Source organism: Mus pahari, chromosome 18 (assembly GCF_900095145.1).
Source record: "Mus pahari chromosome 18, PAHARI_EIJ_v1.1, whole genome shotgun sequence".
NCBI lineage: Eukaryota > Metazoa > Chordata > Mammalia > Rodentia > Muridae > Mus > Mus pahari.
In genome coordinates, this window is record NC_034607.1 from 8,845,893 (window position 1) to 8,857,308 (window position 11,416).

An 11,416-nucleotide genomic window follows, 5' to 3' on the forward strand; every position below is an offset into this window, starting at 1 on the left:
TCAAACTCAGAAATCCACCTGCCTCTGCCTCCCGAGTGTTGGGATTAAAGGCATGTGCCACCACGCTCAACTCCAATTTTCTTTTTAAAGAGCTCTGGCTCTAATAATAATAATAATAATAATAATAATAATAATAATAATAATAATAAAAAATAAAAACTTTCCTGGTATAATTTTCACCAGTCTATCCTGGCATGTTTCTAATAACATCAGAATCACCTTAGTCGATGATATGCATACTCTGCACTATTTACTCATGCTGTGCCCAATTCTACAGTATTGCCATTGTAGTGATGGACAGCAGTTTTGGCCAACAAGGCATAGAATTCTATTTCAGATTTTCTTCAAGTTGGGAAGTTGTTGACAAGGATTACCAATTTTGCTTTTCCCTATCTGAGCTTCTTCAGAGTGTTTGCATTTTGACACGTGCTTTCCATTTTCCACAAAAACTTGGAACCACCAGAGACATTTTCATTTTCTTTACAGCCTTGATAGCCTTGTCTTAGGTAGAAGAAGGCCTCCAAGAAAGGGCATATGCCAAGATTTATGGAGTAAAAAATTCCTCCCCCATTTTGACTCTTGAGAGAAGACAACTGGCAAGCTAATGCTAAATTACTATAGAATCTTTGAATTATTATAGAATCTTTGAAGGTCTCCATGACTTGGAGGGAGAAATATAGGGCAAGTAAAAGAGAGGGACCATCTATCAACAGCTAAAGACCATAGAGATAATCAGGGCCTGGGGGAGGTGGAGTTGGTGGGTGGTTAATAAGCAAGAGTGACTGACCTGGGATAGCATAACAGGTCAGCATTTGGGACAGAGGGACTGAAACACTGATAACATGGGGAAGACTCACAGGTTGTGCTCATGGACAGGTATAACCCTAGGCTGAAGCCACAGTGGCTCAGCTGAATCCCCATCTTGTGTGTGTACATCCCGGAAGTGATCCAAAGTACTTTAGATGTGAAACCATGAAAAGGGGAAATAATTTTTCTTTGCCATCAGAGTGGGCACGGGATTGCCCAGTTACAGAATTTGGTACTGTATAGCTTGGAACAAAATTCTTCAAGTCCTGCAGACATATTATCTGGTTTGTGTCAGAACCCACAACATTTTTGTCTCAGAGTTTTAACCATTGCAGAGGCAAAATCCACCAATGCCACTCATGTTCATTGGCAATTTAAATTTGTACTGCGTTAGCGAACTGGGTCACCCCATGTCCTGCTCTTGTATGCTATAGTGGTGTGGAATAGCCTGTTAGCACTACCATTCAATGTTTGACTCTCACTGCTGTGTGTTGGCTGTAGTGGTGTGGGACAGAATCTCAAATGATTCAACTTCTCATTCCAAATGTACTTTGAGGGTAGGTAGGGGATATGTGAATGCTGCTCAGCTGTGGGATATCTAAATTCAACAATTTTCAGACTTTGTTTGCCTTCACTCCCAAGGCCTAATTTAGTATCATTATGAACTGAAATTTAGTTGGATCAAAGCAGTTGGCACTTAAAGAACTAAGCTACAGATAAAGAGTGTGGGGCATGCAGGGGAAAGTATTTGGATCAGTAAGGGGTCATTTTAAACTGTGGTTGTTGATGTCCACCTATATTCCATGGAGACACAGCAGCAGCTTGGGGCTTATTATCCACTGACTGCAAGGACAGATATCTAGTTACTTGGAGCTATCCTAGGAATGAAATCATTCTTTACATGTAAAGAGCCACACGATAATTGCTCAACACATAGACCTACTAGCAAATACTCAGATGTGAATAATATTGTATCCTTGTACTCATTCTGGGTTGAATACCACTCATCAAAGATTTTCAGACACTGAGACAAAATTGTTTTGATGCAATGACAACCTGTATTAAATATAAGCAAGTAGCAAAGTCTTCAATTAATCAAAGGCATCGGGATGTTCCTTTTAGAAGATTTACCAAATGAAATACTTTCCTCATTTCAAGGAATTACAAAAAAAGTTAAGACCCGAGGGTAACAACGAGCTTGAAGAAAATCAATGTTAATTAAACAAGAATAGGATGTTCTTTTTAACAGTACCCTTGAGAACAGAAAACCTGGCATTCTATATAATAAGACTTACTGACAGTGTGTCAAGGTTTAATACAGGCAATGACCATAGGTGACCCAGGAATTAGTTGTGAAGGCCAAACACTTGCATATGACTTGATTAATGCTTTTCCTAAGCAAGAGAAGCTGCGTATTCACACCCTTAGGATGAAGTGGATCTTTGTGAGTAGACAGGTTAGTCTTCCAGCTGTTCTATTGAAACTGTTAATCCAGATTTATAATGCTTCCCTATTACCACGTTCTACAAGGAGTATGTAGCTCTGACAAGTCAACATCATCTTACCACATCAGCTTACTCCTTTTGCTTCTGGCATCTCTTCATTAAGAAATTAAGACATTAAGGCTCAGTCTACTTCACTTCAAAATTTTCCATCTTGATGAAATAGCCTCACGGCTCCTTAATTGCATGCTTGAAGGTGTGGTTGTCATTTCCGCTCTTCTATCTTGTATGCTTTCATGCCTTATACCTTCCTTTGAACACTGACCTTTAAACATCTCCCCTCTTTCCCCTAGGTTTTAGTTTTTTTTTTTTTTTTTTTTCCTTTCTCCCTTACTACTTCACTTGGCCTCGATCCTGCACACCCAATAGCTTCTCTTCACTGGCACAAGTGTCTCTGAAAGTTCCTCATCACTGGATCCTTCTCATCTTTCGTTTACTCCACAACCCACAGCATTTAAGCTTCTTCACTTACTGTTCAAATGAAACCATTTTTATTAAGGGATTTACTGATTTCTTAATTAGAGTTCTAATTGAACAGCTTTCCATAATTGGTTTCTCAGATGACACTACTTCATTTTCTACTATGGATCCCCTCTTGACTTCTCAAACAAAATAATACAAATATTTTTCTACTTTAAAAAAACAAAACAAAATTATAACATCATTGTCTATTAACTTTCTTGATGGTTCTTTGTTTAATCCTCTTCTGTTTTCTTTGTGGATTCTTTCTCCGATTTGTTATCATCATCATCGTCTTCATCATCATCACCATCATCATCAATTAGCATATACAGTGATGGTTTGAATAAGAATGACGCCATAGAGTCACTGATTTGAATAATGAATTTGATTGTGACCTTTCATCCATATATTATGCTGTGTTCATATTTGACTCCATTGCCTTCCCCTTTCTTTCTACACACACTTCCTATTCTTCCCCCCAAATAGTTCTTTTTCTTTTTAATTTACTTTTGCATATATTTTAGTCATCTCAGCTTCTACAATAGAAGGTTTCCATATTTCTTTTTTTTGAATGTTTTTAGTATATGTATCCCTGCTTATACTCCCTCATTTAAATAGTCTTCCCATCCCTCACCCCATTTAATCCTTCCTGAGACTTTATCCCCCTTTGCCCGTTTGTACCTCATTTGTTAACTCTTACTTGGGAGCCATATCTATACTCTGCCTAGCTTTGTAGCCTTATTCCCCCTCACTCTTCTCTTTATCATTTATAACCTGATGACTTAGATTCATTTCATAATTCTCACCACATATTTTTAGTCCACTGGTTTTGTTCACATTGCCTCTTCTTCCTGGCAAATCTTCCATATATTACTCTATTCTCACCATATTCTCATGCTTCCCAGACCTCCATATAAGGGTAACTTCAGGATCACCTCAGTGTCTTACCCATGTGCATATCCCCTTCAGTGTACCTGCCTCAAAGTATTATAATGTATATTTATGGGCCCATGTTTCCCTAACATAATGAAGTTCTTGTGATCAAGAGCTATCCATGAATCTTTATTTATACTCTAAGCTTAGGAGAGTATACTGAATATCAGTTTATCTCTAATTGCTATCTCCCAAATTGATTTAGGAGACTATTACCTTTGTTCATCTCATTTCTCCAGAGCTTTTAGAATCTGGTAATGGTCAAATTCTCTCAGACATATGTGTTTTGTGTTGTGTAGAGGGATAGATAAACTTGAAGTTCTAAATAAAGGTTGAAAGACTAACTAAAATATGAAAAGGGTAAAACTTATACTATTTTATGCAAATTTATATTATTAGACTCAATGATATATGTTTAACAGTGGAATATCTTTACTTACTAACATTATATGATGATCCTATACCTCAGAGAAGAAAACTTAGCAGTGTACACAAGGCCCTGCATTTGAGCACTGCCACCACCACCTTTCTAACAGATACCATTACAAAATGGTATCTTAATCATGAATTACTATCTGCATACTTATACTACTAATATAATTCATGATTTCAGGAACATCAGTTCTGCTCATGGAATGCAGCACATTTCTTTAGTCATGTGGCAGAAAAACACTCAATGGGTGAGATTCTTGATTTCCCTATTAAACTTTATATGTCACATTTATCTATGAGATTAGAGCTGTGCATTTAGACAAGAGTTGGTTTTAAATGGCAATGTGTTGGAGTGCCCTTACTCAGATCTACATTTCTGAGTGACTTGGTAAATCCTTTTTAGCCCAAGAGAAGAAACTAAGGACTCTGTGTACACTTAGCTAATGTGAGCTTGGCCTACTTTCTGAGAATACTTCCACACCCAGCATTTACCGATGGGTATATATACTCTTTAATTAAAAGTATCAAAATAATCCAGCAGCACTATGCTCTAGAGATATAACTAATAACATAACTTTTAATTACTAAAAAACACTGCATTAAATTTATAAGACCACACTTGCATTCATGATTTTTGCTGATGTATTGCTCCAAAGAGCCTCTCACAATTTGTCCATTCTTTCACAGCTGCTAAGCCTCCTCTGATTGTTATTTTATTCATGTACTCCTGGGATGCTGCTGCCAAATGAAAGAGCATTTCAAAAGGAAGAGTTGTGTTACTGTCTCTTGAAAAAAAAAAAAAAAACACTCGGGGATTTCATTAAAAAAAGACAGAGGATTAAGTCTAATAAAATATTATAGAAGACACAAATTGGATATGGCCTGGTTTTAGCTTAAAAGCATTTTCTACATATTTTTTTTTAATTGCTAGTAATTCAGCTGCCATGCAGATAAAGTAGTGAGGTCATGCATCTCGAGATGGATGTATGTTCTATACATACTTTATAGATAATTGATTGTGTATATTTTGGCTCACTTATTTGATTCAAATTTATATTAGAGCATTTTCTGTCTACACCACGTTTCCTGTCTCCTTTCTCTCTTCAACATCAACATTTGGCCCCATTTTTGATTTAAAGTCAGAGGGATATGGTCCATCACATGTTAAATGAAGGATATTAACCAGGCTATTCAATATCTTTTAAAAGTATTTATTTTGTTTTTATTACTGTGTGTGTACATGCCTCGTGTGTATATGTGCGTGGAGGTCAGAGGATGGCTTTGTGGGGTTGGTTCTCTCCTTACAATTTTATGTAGATTTTGGAAATCAAACTCAGGTTGTCAGGCCTGCATGACAAGCACTTTTGCCCACTGACCTGTGATGACTGATGTTATTATCTTAATATATGTGTGTTTAATTTTTTCATTTGTGTATTGTTGAAAATGATTACAGAGAGTTACTATGATGGTTGTATGTATGTGGTCTGGGTCTCTGCTGTCAATAAGCTCAGAGTTCATTGAAGACGACACAGAATAAATGCTGAATAGCATATTTAGTATTCTGTCAAAGCAAATTCCTGTGTAAACTACCATACTCTCTCAAACTATAATTAGTTATCTAACCATGACCATAACAGTTTCAAAACTTATACCCATATGTACATTATCACAAATTTCAGAAAACTTAAGATAAACAAAATTAAAAAGAAATCATGCTATTGTGAGCACTGTTTAGGTCTTTTTGTATTTAATTTCACTATATATTAATAAAGATCAGGTTAAAGCTTTTATTTTGTGACCTTGATTTTTGCCCCTCAACAATAGACCAAAGTTTTCTCCTCAGAAATAGTTTTAAACACCTTTGCAATTCCCAAATGCAGCATTTTGGAAATTACTATCCTCTGTATCAATGTTCCTGTTTTCTTTTTCAAGGAACCCAAAGGGAATTCTGATTGTGCACTCTATTTTCGCTCTCTCCCTAGAGATAATTTGTGCCACAATTGGGCTGTGACTCACTGTGTTAATAATGGACAACTGAGTTTGATTTCCAGAACTCTGTTACTTTCAATATGTCCTATGTTACCAAACTAGTGTAGCCCAGCCAAAATTTAACTATAGTTCAGAGTCATACTTCCTTTCTCAATGCCTTCTAATTTTATTTTTTAGTCCTGTAGTGCTCAAGCCAGGACAGGGTGTCAAGGACACATCACCTTTTTATTCTCCAGTTCAAAAAAAAAATCTCATAGATGATTCCATTGGTGTGTATTCTATGCTAGGTTAGAAAGGAACAGGGATGCAGTTTTTGTTTCATAGTCTACAAAATAAAAAAAAAATTACACAGAAAATTAATTAAATCTACATACCTAGAAAAGAATGATTTACATTCTTGGAAAAATTTTCATATCTTTGGAGCATATTATTTATGTATAAATATTATTTATATATATGTTTTAGACTTATATTTGGGGTATTTTGTGCTCTTCAGAGGTAGTTCTATTTAAAAAGACCTGTTTTTGATAAAATATTTATTAATGTAGTTTAAAATATCTTAGAAATATTCAGCATATAAGTATTGTGGGCAAGCATTTGGGTCATGGGGTCATAGTTTAAGGGTAAAGAGTGCTCTACTCCTTCCACAGATGAGTCGTTGAAACAATCTTTAAACATTGAAGTACCATAGAAACGGATTTCTTTTGTTCCTCCTACTTTCTCCTCCAACTACTGTATGAACTTGGAGATAATGATTGTTCTCTTATTAAATTTTTCCAATTAAAAGCGATAGGTTTCCCAGAGTCAGTGATACTCTCTAGTGCATTGGTCCAGCACAGCAACTCTTCCATGACTTACTTTCAGTAAATCAAATCACTCTTCCATCTCATGTTGTGTATTTGTTGTCATGGATTCATCATAGGTACATTTTGGATAGGACTCACCCAGAGAAATAACTGAGCATGAAATAGAATGGTAGCTCAGAACCCAGATGGTCTTTTTTATGTGTCCACTTGCAAGAGATCCCTCTGATCCTGTTCAGAGTGGACTAGATGTAGGCTTGTGGTGCTCCATACAAAGGTAGAGCTGGCTGCTTCCGACAAGGATTTTATGGATGGTTGCAGAACAGCAAAGAAAAATGCAGCAGTAAGCCCAGAGCACAGTGCTCTACTTTTTAGTTTCAAGTTCTCTTAAACATGGATAGGTAGGAAACAAGCTGGCAAGATCTGAGCTTTGATACTGATCTGTAAAGCCCGAGTTCTTTTGTCTTGCAGCAAGCCTAGAACATTTGCTTCCAAAACATTTCATTCTCTTCATAAATGGTTCTGGTTAAGAAATAAGCACACAGAACTGAAGAACAGTACACAGGGTGACCAGAGCACATATGATACTTCTATATGACTTTGATTATCAAAGATATATCTTCAAATATTAAATTTGGAGAGTTTCTAAACTTTATTTTGCAAAACCATTCAAGTGCCTGGCAAGTTATGCCTTTAAAAATTTCTTTTTCCTTAAGAATATATGTAACACTAATTTTACCATCAAATTCAAACACAGTCCCATGCCCTTCTTTCTCCCATTAGAAGATAAAAGATCTCCATTTTTAACCCATAACTTTTAGGGGTTTATTTCAACTTTTTTTTTTATCTTGTTGAACAATCCTTCCAGGTAATTCTCTGTTTTAGGAGCTTCTTCAAAAGCCAGGCTCCGATGCTTTGATTTCTATTACAGTTTTTCTTTTCATATTTTTATTTCGTTGACTGTGTTTTACTAAGATGGGTTTGTATGTTCATGGAAAAAAGTGATTGACAGAACAAAGATTTAAATGTGCAAGAGAATAATCTATTGCATAGTACACAATTCAAAGGGCCTTTGAAGATCAAAAATACTAAACAAGGAAAACCATTGATTTGTCTTTGATTTCCCCATAAAACTAAGAGCCACACTGGGGATTAACAACTGTCACAGAGACATCTGCTATGCTATGCAGTATCTTCATTTTCTTCCACACAATGCAGTTTGTCTGTATTTTAATATGTGAAGATTGAACTCATGTTCAAATACTCAGTGTCTTCCTACTTCAAGATCGTGTTTCTCATTTAAAGAAAAATTAGAAACAAAGATGCCTAAGAGTGAGAATGGGTGGGTTGGTGAACAGGGGGAGCGGGGACGGGATAGTGGGTTTCTGGAGGGGAAATCAGAAAAGGGGATAACATTTGAAATGTAAATAAAGAAAATATCTAATAAAAAATGGGGAATAGAATTCAGGAAGAAATAAGACCAAAGTGTGGATACTTCCACCCTTCTTAGAAGGGGGAACAAAATAACCACAGGAGGAGATACAGAGAAAAATTGTGGAGCAGAGACTGAAGGAAAGACCATCTACAGACTACCCTACCTGGGAATCCATCCCATATATAGTTACCAAAACCAAACACTACTGTGGTTGCTAACAAGTGCTTGCTGACAGGAACCTGATATAGCTGTCTCCTGAGAGGCTCTGGCAGAGCCTGACACATACAGAGGTGGATGCTTGAGCACGTGTTCTTCAATGGAGGAGTTAGAGAAAGGACTGAAGGAGCTGAAGGGATTTGTAGTCCCATAAGAGGAATGACAATATGAACCAACCAGTACCCGCAGAGCTCCCAGGGACTAAACCACCAACCAGAGTTCATATGGAGGGACCCTTTGCTCCAACAGCATACGTAGCAGAGGATGGCTTTGTAAGACATCAGTGGGAGGAGAGGCCCTTGGTCCTATGCACGCTTAATTCCACAGTGTAGGGGAATGCCAGGGCAGGGAGGCGGGAGTGGGTGGGTGGGAAAACACCCTTATAAAAACAGGGGGGAAAGGTATGGAATAGGGAGTTCCCGGGGAGGGAGAAACCGTGAAAGGGGATGACATTTGAATGTAAATGAAGAAAATATCCAATAAAAAACATAAAGAAAAGAGTAAAATTGGTATAGATTTGTCACATTACTAACCAATTTAAAAATGATATTAAAAATTTAATTATCCATTTCAATAAAAGTAAACAGATTGCTACAAAGGACTTTCAAATTTAGGTAACCATACTTTCACTTAAAAAAAGAAAATAATTTTCTCAACCTTTGTGCCTAATGATTAATTTTACTTTTAACGTGTTCACTGTATTTGGCAATTGTGTGTTGTTTCTGTCAGAGATATTTTTGCCTGTACTTTCATTGCAGATTTAGTTTTATAACCAAAGTAAGAATGTTGCTAACTCAGCCTTTGTGGAACTTCTCCAAAAGCATGGCTTAGAAGTAATTTATATGATTGAGCCCATTGATGAGTATTGTGTGCAACAGCTGAAGGAATTTGAGGGCAAGACCTTGGTGTCTGTTACCAAAGAAGGACTGGAACTTCCAGAAGATGAAGAGGAAAAGAAGAAACAGGAAGAGATAAAGACAAAATTTGAGAACCTCTGCAAAATTATGAAAGATATTTTGGAGAAGAAGGTTGAAAAGGTGGTTGCGTAAAACCGATTGGTGACATCCCCATGCTGTATTGTCACAAGCACGTATGGGTGGACAGCAAACATGGAGAGAATCATGAAAGCTCAAGCCCTCAGAGACAACTCAACAATGGGTTACATGGCAGCAAAGAAACACCTGGAGATAAATCCTGATCACTCCGTTATTGAAACCTTAAGACAAAAGGCAGAGGCTGACAAGANTGACAAATCCGTGAAGGATCTGGTCATCTTGCTGTATGAAACTNCACTCCTGTCTTCCGGCTTCAGTCTGGAAGATCCCCAGACCCATGCTAACAGGATCTACAGAATGATCAAGCTTGGTCTAGGTATTGATGAGGATGATCCTACTGTGGATGATACCAGTGCTGCTGTAACTGAAGAAGTGCCTCCCCTGGAAGGAGATGACGACATCACGCATGGAAGAAGTAGACTAAGCTCCACCGGAACTATGGGTTTGCTTACCTTCATTCCTTCTGGTAATATATTTTCCATGGTTTTTGTTTATTTTTGTTAACATTTAAAACATCTGTGTGGCATGAAAACTAAGGGGAAGATAAAATTTCTGCATGTGATACTGTGATACTATAGGTTTAACTCAAGAGGTTGATAGAACATTTGTTGTAAGACGTAATGTAACCTACTGTTAATGTTAACTTTGTGGTCTGAAGTGTTTAGCTGCTGAGCTGGATTCCTTAGTAGACCAAATTAAGATGGCTTAAATTACATCTTAAAATTTTCATTCCCTGTAGTTAATTCTGCATGTATGAGTCTTAGAAGTAAACACAAGTTAAAACAACTTGATAGAAATTCCCCAAGTGGCTTGTTTTCCAAAGTCCTGAGAACAAAACCCTAAGTTTCCTAGGTCTTGTAACTCAGCAAGGCTTGTGAAATAACAGTGCCCAATCAAATTCTGCTTTAAAAGGTAAACACAGATGAGATAAAAAGAGAGAGAGAAAAAAAAAGAAGAATGTTTTATCTGGCCTTTTCACTTGCTGCAGGTGTAACAAACTAAATAATCCGATGTCTTGACAGGTTGTTGTTCATATACAATGCAAGTCATCATATTTGATTTTTTTCAAGTTATAAAGACTATTAGGTAATTTGACAAATTGCAAAATACTTTAAAGGTTTGTTATGCATACATTTTTTTCTGCCAGCATGTATGCCTGAAGGCCAGAAGAGGGCACCAGATCTCATTATATAGATGGACACAGTTGCTGGGTATTAAACTCAGGCCCTCTGGAAGAACAGCCAAAGCTCTTATCCTCTGAGACATCTCTCCAGTCCCATTGAAAAATCCACGAAGATCCAACATTTTAACTTATAAAAACAATTTCTAATTAACTGTACTTCAGATTTCTTTTATTAACTACCAGCTCCACAAAAGCATAAATTCTGTAACCCTGGATTTACACCATAATCCAGGGCACACTGGAGTGGCTCAATCTGTGTGTCAACAAATTATAAGACTACTTTTGTGTGTCAGTAGATGGTTAAGTGGGTAAAGTCTTCTGCTGTCAAGTTCTGATGGCCTGAGCTCGGGTTCTGAAGTCTACATAGTGAATAGAGAGAACTGATTCCCATAAATTATCCTCTGACCTCCAAATGCACACCCCTTCCCTCACGCTAAGAAAAATGATCTCATTAAAAATTTAATGACTACTTCTTTTGGGGGGGTAGATACTAGAATGTCATAAAAATTTAAATACAACTTCTTTGGGGGATGCAGGGTGGATCTTAGCAGCCTTATATATGTGTCATATTGCTGAGCACTGAGAAAGAGCCAGAGGAG

The 11,416-nt window shown here is 37.0% G+C and overlaps 1 pseudogene; it reads left to right on the forward strand.

The window, feature by feature from the left end:
• The window catches only part of LOC110336036, a 29,443-nt pseudogene extending 19,385 nt beyond the window's left edge, over positions 1–10,058 (forward strand).
• The last annotated feature ends 1,358 nt before the right edge of the window (positions 10,059–11,416 follow it).